The sequence below is a fragment of the Equus caballus genome, chromosome 15 (genome assembly GCF_041296265.1).
Source record: "Equus caballus isolate H_3958 breed thoroughbred chromosome 15, TB-T2T, whole genome shotgun sequence".
NCBI lineage: Eukaryota > Metazoa > Chordata > Mammalia > Perissodactyla > Equidae > Equus > Equus caballus.
Window position 1 is genome coordinate 28093541 of NC_091698.1, and position 10827 is coordinate 28104367.

General features: G+C 48.0%; 1 long non-coding RNA gene across 1 annotated transcript; it reads left to right on the top strand.

The window, feature by feature from the left end:
• Positions 1-5306: 5306 nt before the first annotated feature.
• Positions 5307-8676, top strand: LOC111768193 (uncharacterized). Its single transcript, XR_011426290.1, has 2 exons — positions 5307-5679; positions 5817-8676. It is a non-coding gene; the product is annotated as an uncharacterized lncRNA (long non-coding RNA).
• The last annotated feature ends 2151 nt before the right edge of the window (positions 8677-10827 follow it).

Here is a 10827-nt window from a genome sequence, read left to right on the forward strand (position 1 = left end):
AGATTGTACTATAAAGTAACGTTTCTAGAAATTATAAAAAGTATTTATAAATCTGTCAAGCCAGAGAATGCTAATGTAAGAGACAGTTCATAATTGCTTACTTCTTAGTTTTCACTAAAAATTAAGGTCTATAAAGACTAAAAATTTTAGTTAATACATGTGATTAAGGGTACTAAAGTTAATAAGGGAAACATTCTTGTATTTAAGGAAAGTAAAATTTATGTTTTCAGTAAAGAAGGTATAAAGGATGAAAATGTTTTTGTTCTGTTAAGAAAGATAAATTTGTCCCAAATCACTAGAAGGTAAAAAAGAAGGCATGGGGCAAATTATGAATGTAAAAAGAAAGTTATAGAAGGCTTGTGAAGGAGGAATTCTGAAAAAAGAGTTTTGTACATGGTTAAGTTAGCTAAGACTGAAATGAATTTAATTAAGTAAACAAGTTTTAATATCAAAAGTAAGCTCGTGCAAAATTAGAATTTGTTTTTTTCCTTCTCAAAAGGATAATTTTCTTGAACTTTTAGTCTGCTCTTGATAAAGAGATTAGAAAAGGTTTTTTCTTTGAGTAGTCTACCAGAAGGGTAGGGATTTTATGTTTCATCAAAATAAATTTCCTATATTGTTTTTGTCAGGTCTTTAATCACAGGTGCTACGGTTTTTCTTACAGCTGCCTATGATATTATGTGGGTAATATTATTGATGTAATAAGTGTTTTAAAGATTATATAACATTCTTAAAATTCTGATCTGTCCTGATTATCAGTCATAATTCTAGTTATTATTTTAAAGTGTTCTATGTTACAGAAATAACCAAATTTCTATGTTAATTGCCATTTGTGTGTGTGTGTGAGGAATATTTTCCCTGAGCTAACATCCATTGCCAATCTTCCTCTTTTTTTTTTTTTGTTTGAGGAAGATTAGCCCTAAGCTAACATCTGTGCCAATCCTCCTCTACTTTGTACGTGGGATGCCTCCCCAGCATGGCTGATGAATGGAGCAGATCCACACCCAGGATCTGAACCCATGAACCTGGGCTGCCAAAGGGAAGTGCACAAAACTTTAACCACTCAACCATGGGGCTGGCCCCATCAATTGCCATTTTTAAGTCTTTTGTCATTTACAGACAGTTTTGTCTTGCTCTGCTTTTATAAATGTTTTTATCTTTAGAGAGGTTCATGGAAAAGACTCTGACACTTACTCTAGAATACAGATTTCTGGTAAACTTTCATATCATAAAAGTGAGCTGGGTAAAAAAATTACAGAACTCTGAGAAACTGATGACTTGATGAAATTACTAACAAAAGATTAAGGTCAAGACTTGATTATATGGGACTGAGTGAACTGATGAGGATGATTATAATTTTTATGACTTTTTGTTTGAAATATTGCTGACTTTTTAAATGTTTTGTTTTTTCAGGTCTAAGGAAAATTTTTCTCTTTTCTCTTAAGCTAACTATGACTGATAGCAATTTGATAAATTATACCTTTGTAAGCAGAATTGAAACATTTGTCTTTTTCTCCCTACCTGATCCCTCCAGAATTTGGAAACTCTTAGTGAGTGAATATTCTTGTTTCATGGTAATATAGTTATTTGCATATGTTTAATAAGAATCTATTCTCCTTATAGCAGGACACAATTGGAAATATTGGTTATATTGCCAAGACTTTCACTGGAATGTCATATTTGAGAAAAACATGCAGACTCAGATATGACAAGACAATTTTTGAGGAACAAAGTTGACTTTATGGAATGAAACTACCTGGAAATATTTGCCTGGTACCCTGTTTACAGGGTTCTCAGCATACTTAGTAGGTGAGTAAAGAAGGTCATTTCTCTGGCAGGTGCAGGGAACCTTAGGATATTTTGAGGAACCTCAACAGAAGAGAGGAACTCACCCAAACCTATAGGCTTTACAGGCAGAGTCTGATGACAAGTCCTTGGCTTTGTTGGCATTGAGAGGCCTTTAAAGTTCAATTTGAGATTCCTTATGAGAAGTTCCAGCAAAGTAGATTTAAAAGAGCCTATATGATCAAATACTATTCTTGCTTTACTTATGTGAATAACTGGGCCAAGTTTATTGAAACTAGCCTCATTTTGCTCACCAATTAGTCCTAATTTGGCTATCTTTAGTAAAAATTAAGGGATTTTAGAGAGAAAAATTATGTTTCAGTAGAAGCTATAATACATAAATGTGGATATTAGATTTTAGTTCTGTTAATTATCTTTTAGATTTTTGTTTTCTACCTGTAAACTGGACTGGATCTTAAATTCTTCTAGTTTCCACAAATATCTTTCTATGCATCTCCAAAGTTATTAGCCAGAGATGTAATATAGTTGGGGTACTAGAGGCCCCAGAGGACAAGTGGGTTATTGAATGTCCAAGCTACAAATTAGGTGAAAAACAGTTAACCCATTCCTTTCTATATGTGCTGAAATGCCCTATTCCTTTGCTGGGTTGGGACCTACTGCATAAATTAGGAGCCTCCATTTATTTGAAAGGGTAAGTGAAGGTAAATATCGCCACAGCATTTGGTCACCAGCTGATGATACTCCTGACAAAAGGGACTGAGTCAAAAGACTTAAAGGGAAATAATAGAATTACCAGAGGTAAATCCCTGAGCCATCTGAGTGGACCCCATGATTGTCGAACTAAAACCTGGGCACAAGTGCCCAAATGTTAAACAATATCTTCTCAGACAGGATGCCCTAAATGACATGGCCCCTGTCATAAAGAACTTGTCTAAGTCATGATGTGGTACCAGCTGATGGCACAGTGAGAGTAATGGGGGTGAACCATGGAACCAAGGGTGGGTTTCTACTGGGGCTGAGATTCTATTTGCTTGTGAAAGTTCCTGGATCCTTTAGAATTGGTTTTCCTTCCCTAGTATTGTGAGGCCATGAGGACCCCGTGTAAGAGCTCCAGGGGGGCCTCTCACACAGGTCATTCTCTGGTTCAGCTCTCAGCTGCTGACTGCAGGACTGGCTCCATGGCCTTCCCATCTTCTGAGTTACAGGCATTCATGGTTGGTGGCTCCTGTGGTGACCAGAACAGAAACTGCCACTTGCTGAAAGAGGAAAGGACAGCAACAGCCTCGGGCCAGGGAGGTGACCACCAGGAAATGAGGTGGGACACAGGTGTGTGAGCAAGAGCCAGAATGTTCTGTAATGGAATTCTGCATCTAAGTAGGGGAGAAAACTTTTCTTCTGAGAGTGAAGATATGTGAAAGGGCACAGACAGGTGTGACAGTGATGAGTCCTGGGGGAATTTTGTGAGCATTTGTTAACACCAGCTTCCACGATTTGAAGTTTACCTCCTAGCAGGCACTGCAAAGGGCATTGGACACACATTGTCTCATTTGACCCCTGAACAGCCCTGTGGGAGAGAGACGGCTGTTACCACTTTATAGACGAGAAAACCAACGCACAGAAATCAAGTAATCTGTCTGAAGTTGCACAGCGAGTAAACAGCAGAAGGGAGATTTTTAACCCAGGTCCTGAGTTCACTCTCTGTGGTCTGAGGCTGTCCAAGCTCTCTGATGTGTATTCAACATGGGGCCAGAGGGAGGGTGACAACTGTGACAGCATTAGAGGTGCAGCCCTGACCTGTGTGTAGCTGTCTCTCTGGAAGGTGATATTCACAAGAGAAAGCCAGAAGTGAACGTTCAGAATGACAAGATGCCCGAATGCTGAGCTCCTTCCTGAGGGAAGCAGCCCATGACTGAGGGAGCCCAAGCAAGCGAAGAGCTAGGGGTGTTCATCAGCTAGGCCTCCAGGGGCCGGGAGGCAGGCCCCCTTGTCCCTGGTCTCAGATGTGCAACCAGCTCTGACAGTCACACCTCTAGCCTGGATCTTAGAGGTTGGGGCCATTGAGGGGAGGGGGAAGAAGAATGACATTTCCAGATGTGGGAAGCTCAGGGATCCAAGGTCTACTGCCCCAGTCAGCCGGCTCTGCTGCATGCAGGAGTGCTGGCATGGCAGAACGGAGGGATGTCCACAGGTCAGCAGGTGGAGCCCGATGTGCCTTCCTTAATGGGTTTTCCAGTTACAAGTTCTGTCTTCTATGTCTACTCTTTAAGGGAAAGTGACGTCTCTCTTCTACCCTCAGCCCTACCTCTCTGTCACCCACAGATCTGCATCCCCAGAGGGAACCACTGTGAAAAGTGTGGCTTCTGTCCTTCTAGATAATCACCTATGAATTTATAAGTATATTTTCTTAACAGAGAAACATGGGTTATGCTTTATGTATTACTCTGCAACTTCCTCTTTTCACTTCCAAAAGATGCTCTCCTGGCCCTCCTCCTGTGTCAGCACACAGATGTCCACTGTCCCTTTTCGAGCACTAACGTGCTATCCCACAGTATGGACACAGACCTTGTGTGTCTGGGTGACTTGTTCTGTCCTGAGTGGATGTGGTCACAAGGCTTTCTAGAGAATGAGCTGTCTTTTCTCACAGACCTGCTTGCTCTGAGTGACTGACCAGAGGTGGGGGAGGTGGGAGAGGATGTCGTGTCTCAGAGAACCTGACAGTGCCGGGATTCTGGTCTCTCTGAGGATTAAGGGGTTGAGGGGAGTTGTTGGATCTGAGAGGTGATGAGGTCTAGGAAGTGATGGTTTGGGAGAATGATGGGGTCTGGGAAGTCTTGGGTTTGGGAGGTGATGGGATCTGAATCATTTCCCATGATGCAACGGGCAGCTCTACACAGTCAGGACTGGTCCCAGACCAGCTGAATTGGTCAGAGGAGCATTCATCCCTCCTCCCCACAGGCTGTGGTTTTCATCCACCCTCTTCAGACAGGCTGTTTCCTGCCCACCTCTGGGGTGACCTCTCTGGAGCTTCTTCCTCTGTCATCCAGGTGAGGCAGCCACGGGTCCCCTCTCTTCCTTCCAAGGGCTTGGCTGCTCTGAGTCATAGACCAAGACCTAGAGCTGCCAAAAGCTTTTCCTGCCTTTTCCTTTAGGACACACTTCCTTTAGGACACACTTCCTTTAGGACACACAAGTTTAGGAACCAATGGAACGCAGTCCCTGTGGAGTCTGAGGGTTCCTTGGCTTTCCAGAAGCCTGTCTGCATGCTTCATTTCCCTTCCTTCTTTCCTTCTCTCCCTTCCTCCACTCTCTCTCCTTGTCCTTCAGCAAACACTCATGTCCCTCCCATGGACCAGGCGCTGTGCTAAGCACTGGGCACTGAGAGGTGAATCTGAAAGTCCCTCCTGCTCTCCCTGAGAACATGCTGCTCTTCTCTGCACCAAGTTTCATCCTCTACTTGGCTGAGTTCTATGATTTCATTGTATTCTCTGATCTCAGGCTGTTCAAGGTCTCCTTGCTCCCTAGATCAATTCAGAGACCTCTGGGCTGGAGCTTGGACTTCTGTTTCTTTTGGTGTTGTTCCAAGCTCTTGGCACTGACCAAGCATTCTGAGGACTAAGACAGATGGGCACCTGCTGGACTCCCCTCTTTTCCTCCAGAGAGGCCCTCACACTGGCCTTGGCAAGGGCCTTGACGGCCCCCACCTTGGAATGCTTGCAGGGACAGTGGCCTCACCCCCACCACTGAGGATCCCACATGCACCTTCTTTTCCAGCCTGGTTACCTGTGCTCAGACAGCTTGGACGTGGTACTCAGAGGGTGCCTTTGAAGCTGGATGAATGGACAAGTCACTACATGGAAATAGAAGCTCAGAGAGGTAACAAGTCTCCTCTCCATGAGTTCTAGTAGATAATAGGCAGAGATGAAAACAGTTGCCTTGATTTGGAAGAATCCGGGCATCAGTACCATTTCCTTTGCTCTGTTTTCTAAGTGTAAGTGTATTTTTTCCAACAGAAAGCAGAAATGCCAAGAAGAACAGATAGCTGACAGGGCCCACTGGTACGGTAGGTGGGAGGTTAGAGGTTCCCTCACTCTCTCAGTGACTGCAGGGCAGGTGGTTTCTCTAGAAGGTGTGTTCCTGGTCATCCTGAGGGTCCATTCCCATGGGGAGGCCTTTGGAGGAAGCCCAGGTAGCAGGATGAGTGTGAGAGTGAAAGGTGGGGGCCAGGGCTGTCCCAAGAGGCATCTGCTAGATTCTGATCCTCCCTCAGGGGCCGCTTCCCTGTCTAAGAAGCTCGCTGTGTGGCAAAGGCGCTCTGCAGGGGCTGTAGGTGAAACCTGGGAGGAAAGCGCTGAACTGGGGAGCAGGCAGCCCAGCCCCAACCTGCTGAGGCTGCATTCTGAGGACCCACTGGCCCAGCCCTGTTCTGTGGGTTTGATGTTTCCCGCAACTTGGGCCAAATTCCCAGTGAAACTCACTGGGTAGGTCGTGAGTTCTCACTCAGAGGTGCAGGGTCTGACCCCTCTCTGGGCAGAGAGAATGAGCTCCGTCACTCTCAGGGCCAAACACGGGACATGACTGAACTTGATGGATGCCTTATGTTCTTTGAATTTTGCCTCTTTCTCCTTAGCCCAGCCTGCCCTTGGCCTTTCCAGCTCTGCCCCAGGAGCCACCCTGCTCCCCACGGAGATCAAAGGCTCTCTGGCCTCTGGGACTCACCCATGCTGCTCCCTGGCCTGGCACATCCCTCCTCCCTCTTCTCTGCACAGGCCCTCCTCACACTGCCCTGTGGGCATCAGTCCTGTCATCTTCTCCCAGAACTCGCTGCCTATGCCTGCTTCCTTCTGCCCTGGACCCCCGTGGCTGTCCACGTTCTACATCCTGCGCCCCCCACCCCCGCCCCGCCATGTGCCCCCGATTCTCCTGATGGATTTCCTTATTTATTATTGTTGCCCTGCAGTGTGGGGAGCAGTGCCTGATGCTCCTCCAGGAGATGGCCTGGGGCCTGGCACAGGCTGTTCCTCTGTAGGGAAGCTCTCTCCCCCTCCCCCCGGTTAACAACTGCTCACTCACTCAAGGGGCCCTTCCTCCCACAAGCTCCCCAACCCCCAGGCCAAGCCCGGCTGTGCTGGTGGATGCTCTTGGGGCTCCCTTCCAGCAGCAACCTCGTTACACATTTATGACGCAGGTGTGTGAATGGTGCCCATCTCCTGCCCCCATGAGAAGCTTCACAAAGGCAGGGAGCACGTCCACCCTGCTCCTACTGCCCGGCACTCACTGACCTGGTGCTGATGCGGCGCTGAGAGCAGGGCCTCTATTACTGCTGCATCTTCAGAGCACCCAAGACGTGCTCAGAAATAGGGGTCTGTCCCCACCCCAGCCTGATTGCAGAATGACTGGCCCGTGTGCCTCCTCTCACCGTCTGGCCTGCAGAGACGGGGAAAGTGCCCAGTGTAGGCCCAGCCCAGGGGTCTATTTTTTTTTTTTTTTTTTTAAAGATTTTATTTTTTCCTTTTTCTCCCCAAAGCCCCCCGGTACATAGTTGTGTATTCTTCGTTGTGGGTTCTTCTAGTTGTGGCATGTGGGACGCTGCCTCAGCGTGGTCTGACGAGCAGTGCCATGTCCACGCCCAGGATTCGAACCAAAGAAACACTGGGCCGCCTGCAGCGGAGCGCGCGAACTTAACCACTCGGCCACGGGGCCAGCCCCCAGCCCAGGGGTCTATTGACTCTGAGTGTGCTGTCCCTTTGGGAGGGAACTCACCTAGGGAGCAGGGACTCTGTCTTCCCTACTCGCAGACCCTCCGCCCTCTGTTCCTATCCCTGAGACACGTAGACAATGCCAGCCCCTGCTGTGTGCTCAGAATCTGGAGCTTGGTGATGACTCTCAGGCGGTGGGGGAGTGCCAATCTCCCTGGAACTAGGAAACACGAGCCTGGAAGAGGGTGGGAACAAGTGAAAAAGATTACATGTGGTGGCTCATTGTCACTGGAGGCCACAGGGCACAGGTGCCCCGTCGGCCCATCACAGCACAGCTCTCTGGTGAGCGAGCACTCACCACCCTGGTTTTCAAGTGTATGGACTTTATGCAGTAGGCAACGAGGCAGTGGCCACAGTCCACCTTCTGGAGTCCAGCGGGCCAGGTGTCCTCCATGTGGCCTGGGTACGTTCCCTCCCCATCTGAGCCTGCAGGGTGGGGTGACAGCTGTCAGAAAGGCTCCATGGAATTAATGAGGTCATGTGGGCAAAGTGCCTATGGTGGGGCCGGGCACTTAGTAGGCCCTCAGCAGTGCTGTCTCCTCTCTGACCTCCTGGGGTCAACGCCGCTGGGACTCCATTAGTCCATTGGGCCAGCAGGTGCCCTTGTTGCTTCTGCTAGGAGTGGGAATCCAGGGCTGCGGGTGACTGTGAAACAGACACAATCCCTTGGGGTCAATGCTGGCCCAGGGCAGCTCTCTGAACTCAGCCTTCATCCAGCCTCCCCGTCCATAATGAGGGTGATGACCTCCAACCTTGTGTTCCCAGTCAGGGAGGAAAAGTCCAGAGCCCTGTGAGCTGGGCAGAGATGCCTCAGGGAGCCAATGCTCAGGGCCACGTTTGAGATGAGCACGAAGACTGGATTTGGTGGCTGCCCATGGTCTGCTTGCAACATGGCATTTGATTCACAATTATTCATCTTAAGCATAGTTCTTTTTTTTATTTCTGTTTTGTTTGAATTTTTCCAAGTTTTACTGAGAAATAATCGACATCACTGTATGTCTCAGGCATACAGCATGATGGTTTGATTTACATATAAATGTGAAGTGATTACCACAATAGGTTACTGAACATCCATCATCTGATACAGATACAATAAAAAGAAAAGAAAAAGAAAGTTCTCCTTGTGATGAGAACTCTTAGGCTCTACTCTCTTAACAACTTTCCTGCATCTCACACAGCTGTGTTCGCTGTAGTCACCGTGCTGGACACTACGTCCCTGGTACTTATTCATCTTAGAACTGGAAGTTTGTACCTTTTGACCTTCTTCCAATCCCCCCACCTCCCAGCACCCATCTCTGTCTGATCTCTTTTTCTATGAGTTTGGTAGGATTTTTGTTGGTTTTTTTTTTAGATTCCACATATAAATGAGATCATAGAGTATTTGTGTTTCTCTGCCTGACATTTGATAATAATATAATAAAAATAATATAATATAATATAACATAACAATATAATATAATATAGTATATATAATATAATAATAGTAACAATGCCTTTAAGATCCATACATATTGTCAGAAATGATAGAATTTACTTGTTTTCTATGGCTGAATAATGTTCCATTGTCTGTATATACCACGACTTCCTCCTCCATCCATCCATCCATTAAGTACGGTCTTGATCAGGGGCTTGCACCTGTGGAGGCGCAGCATCACTCAGGTTCAAGGCTGAGCTCCACCACTCACCTGCTGTGTGGCCTTGGGCAGCGACTTAACCTTTCTGAGCCTCCATCACCTCATCAGTAAAATGGGGGTCATTCCACAGACCCCAAAAGTAAATCCCACCTACTATGATTTCCTGGCAAGTCCTGCCCCATGAATCTTTCCTTGAACACGTCCCGGTCCCCTAGTCCCTTCTCCCACACCCAATTCCCTCCCCCAACACACCAGCTGGAGGTGACCTCTTCCACCCTCAGGCTAGCACAGCAATCGTCACTTTCTAGTTCCTACTTTGTAGAAACCCACCCCGGGCCATGTTGTTATTTTGACAGAAGCCCCAGATCCTCCCAGACTGACCCCACGCTCACACCCACTTGGCTGCTAGGAGGACCGAGGACCCTGCAGTGAGTCATTATGGGCTGAGCGTGTTTTCTCATGTCCTGCTGGAGACCAAAGTGTGGTCCTGTCTTCTTATGGACATGAACCCCCTGCATCATAGGCTCGTGGCCCAGAGCACCCTGGGGCAGCTCTGTGACATGCAGACAGACCGTCTCTACTGACCACACTCTACGTTGAAACAGAGTCATTGTGCTTCCTCCTCGGGCAGTCAAGCACCAACAAGGCTGGGTCCATCCCGGCAGAGGGTGGGTACTTACTGAGCACCGTGCATGGGCTGGGGTCTTGGTGGGCACTGAGAACGTGATATGGCAGGAAGGAGACAGGCGGATGGGGACGGGGTGGGGCTGCCCTGCAGAGGGTAGAGTGTGGTCAGGAAGAGGACCATCAAGCAAAGATGGCAGGTGAGATGAGGGTCACAGAGAAAGGGCCCCTCCTAAATCCTGTGTGGCTCTTGGGCCTCATCAAAGGAGGCTGGAGCCCATCAGCCTGACTGGGCTGCACCAGGGAGCTGCGCCTTCTCCCCAGAGTCACAGGCCCAAGGCTGAGGAATTTAGCATCAAAGGTGTGAAACAGCCAGCAGAAAAACCCAACCAAAAACAAACGAAAAACTCCAAGACCAGCTGAAGAGGTCATTAAGAGTTGAGAAGATCTTTGTGTGTTTTAATTGGTGAATACTGACAGAGAAATTGCCAAACAGCTTTGGATGGATTTGCTTGAGGGCGGCTTGTGGCTTGTCCCCACAAGAGTCTCCTCGGGACGAAGATGTCCTCCCAGGGCCAGCAGGCTCTGCTGACATGGTGTATGATGCCCTCAGAGGATGAGGAGCTGCGGGGAGGGCCCCTGACAATCTCACAGCCCTTTGTGCCCAGGAAGTCTCATCCAGGCATCAGGTCCTGCCCTGGGGAGCTGTTGGGGCCAATGGGCCCTGGCACAATAGCACCCTGGGTCTCCAGCCACCACACCTGCAGCCCTGAGGAGGCTCACAGAGGCGCAGTGGGATGGTCTCATTTCAAATGCTTGGTCCCTCTCCGTACGTGGTCAGAATGGACAGCTCATGGCATGGGTCTTTTTTTGAAAATGTGTCCAGGAACTTACTTCTCTCCATAGGGACTGGGAAGGAAACAGAGCTGTGCAGAGGGAAGGGGTGAGGGTCCCACAGGGGAGAGGGGGCTGTGCCTGCTGAGGCTGTGGGTGCAGCCTCAGAAGTG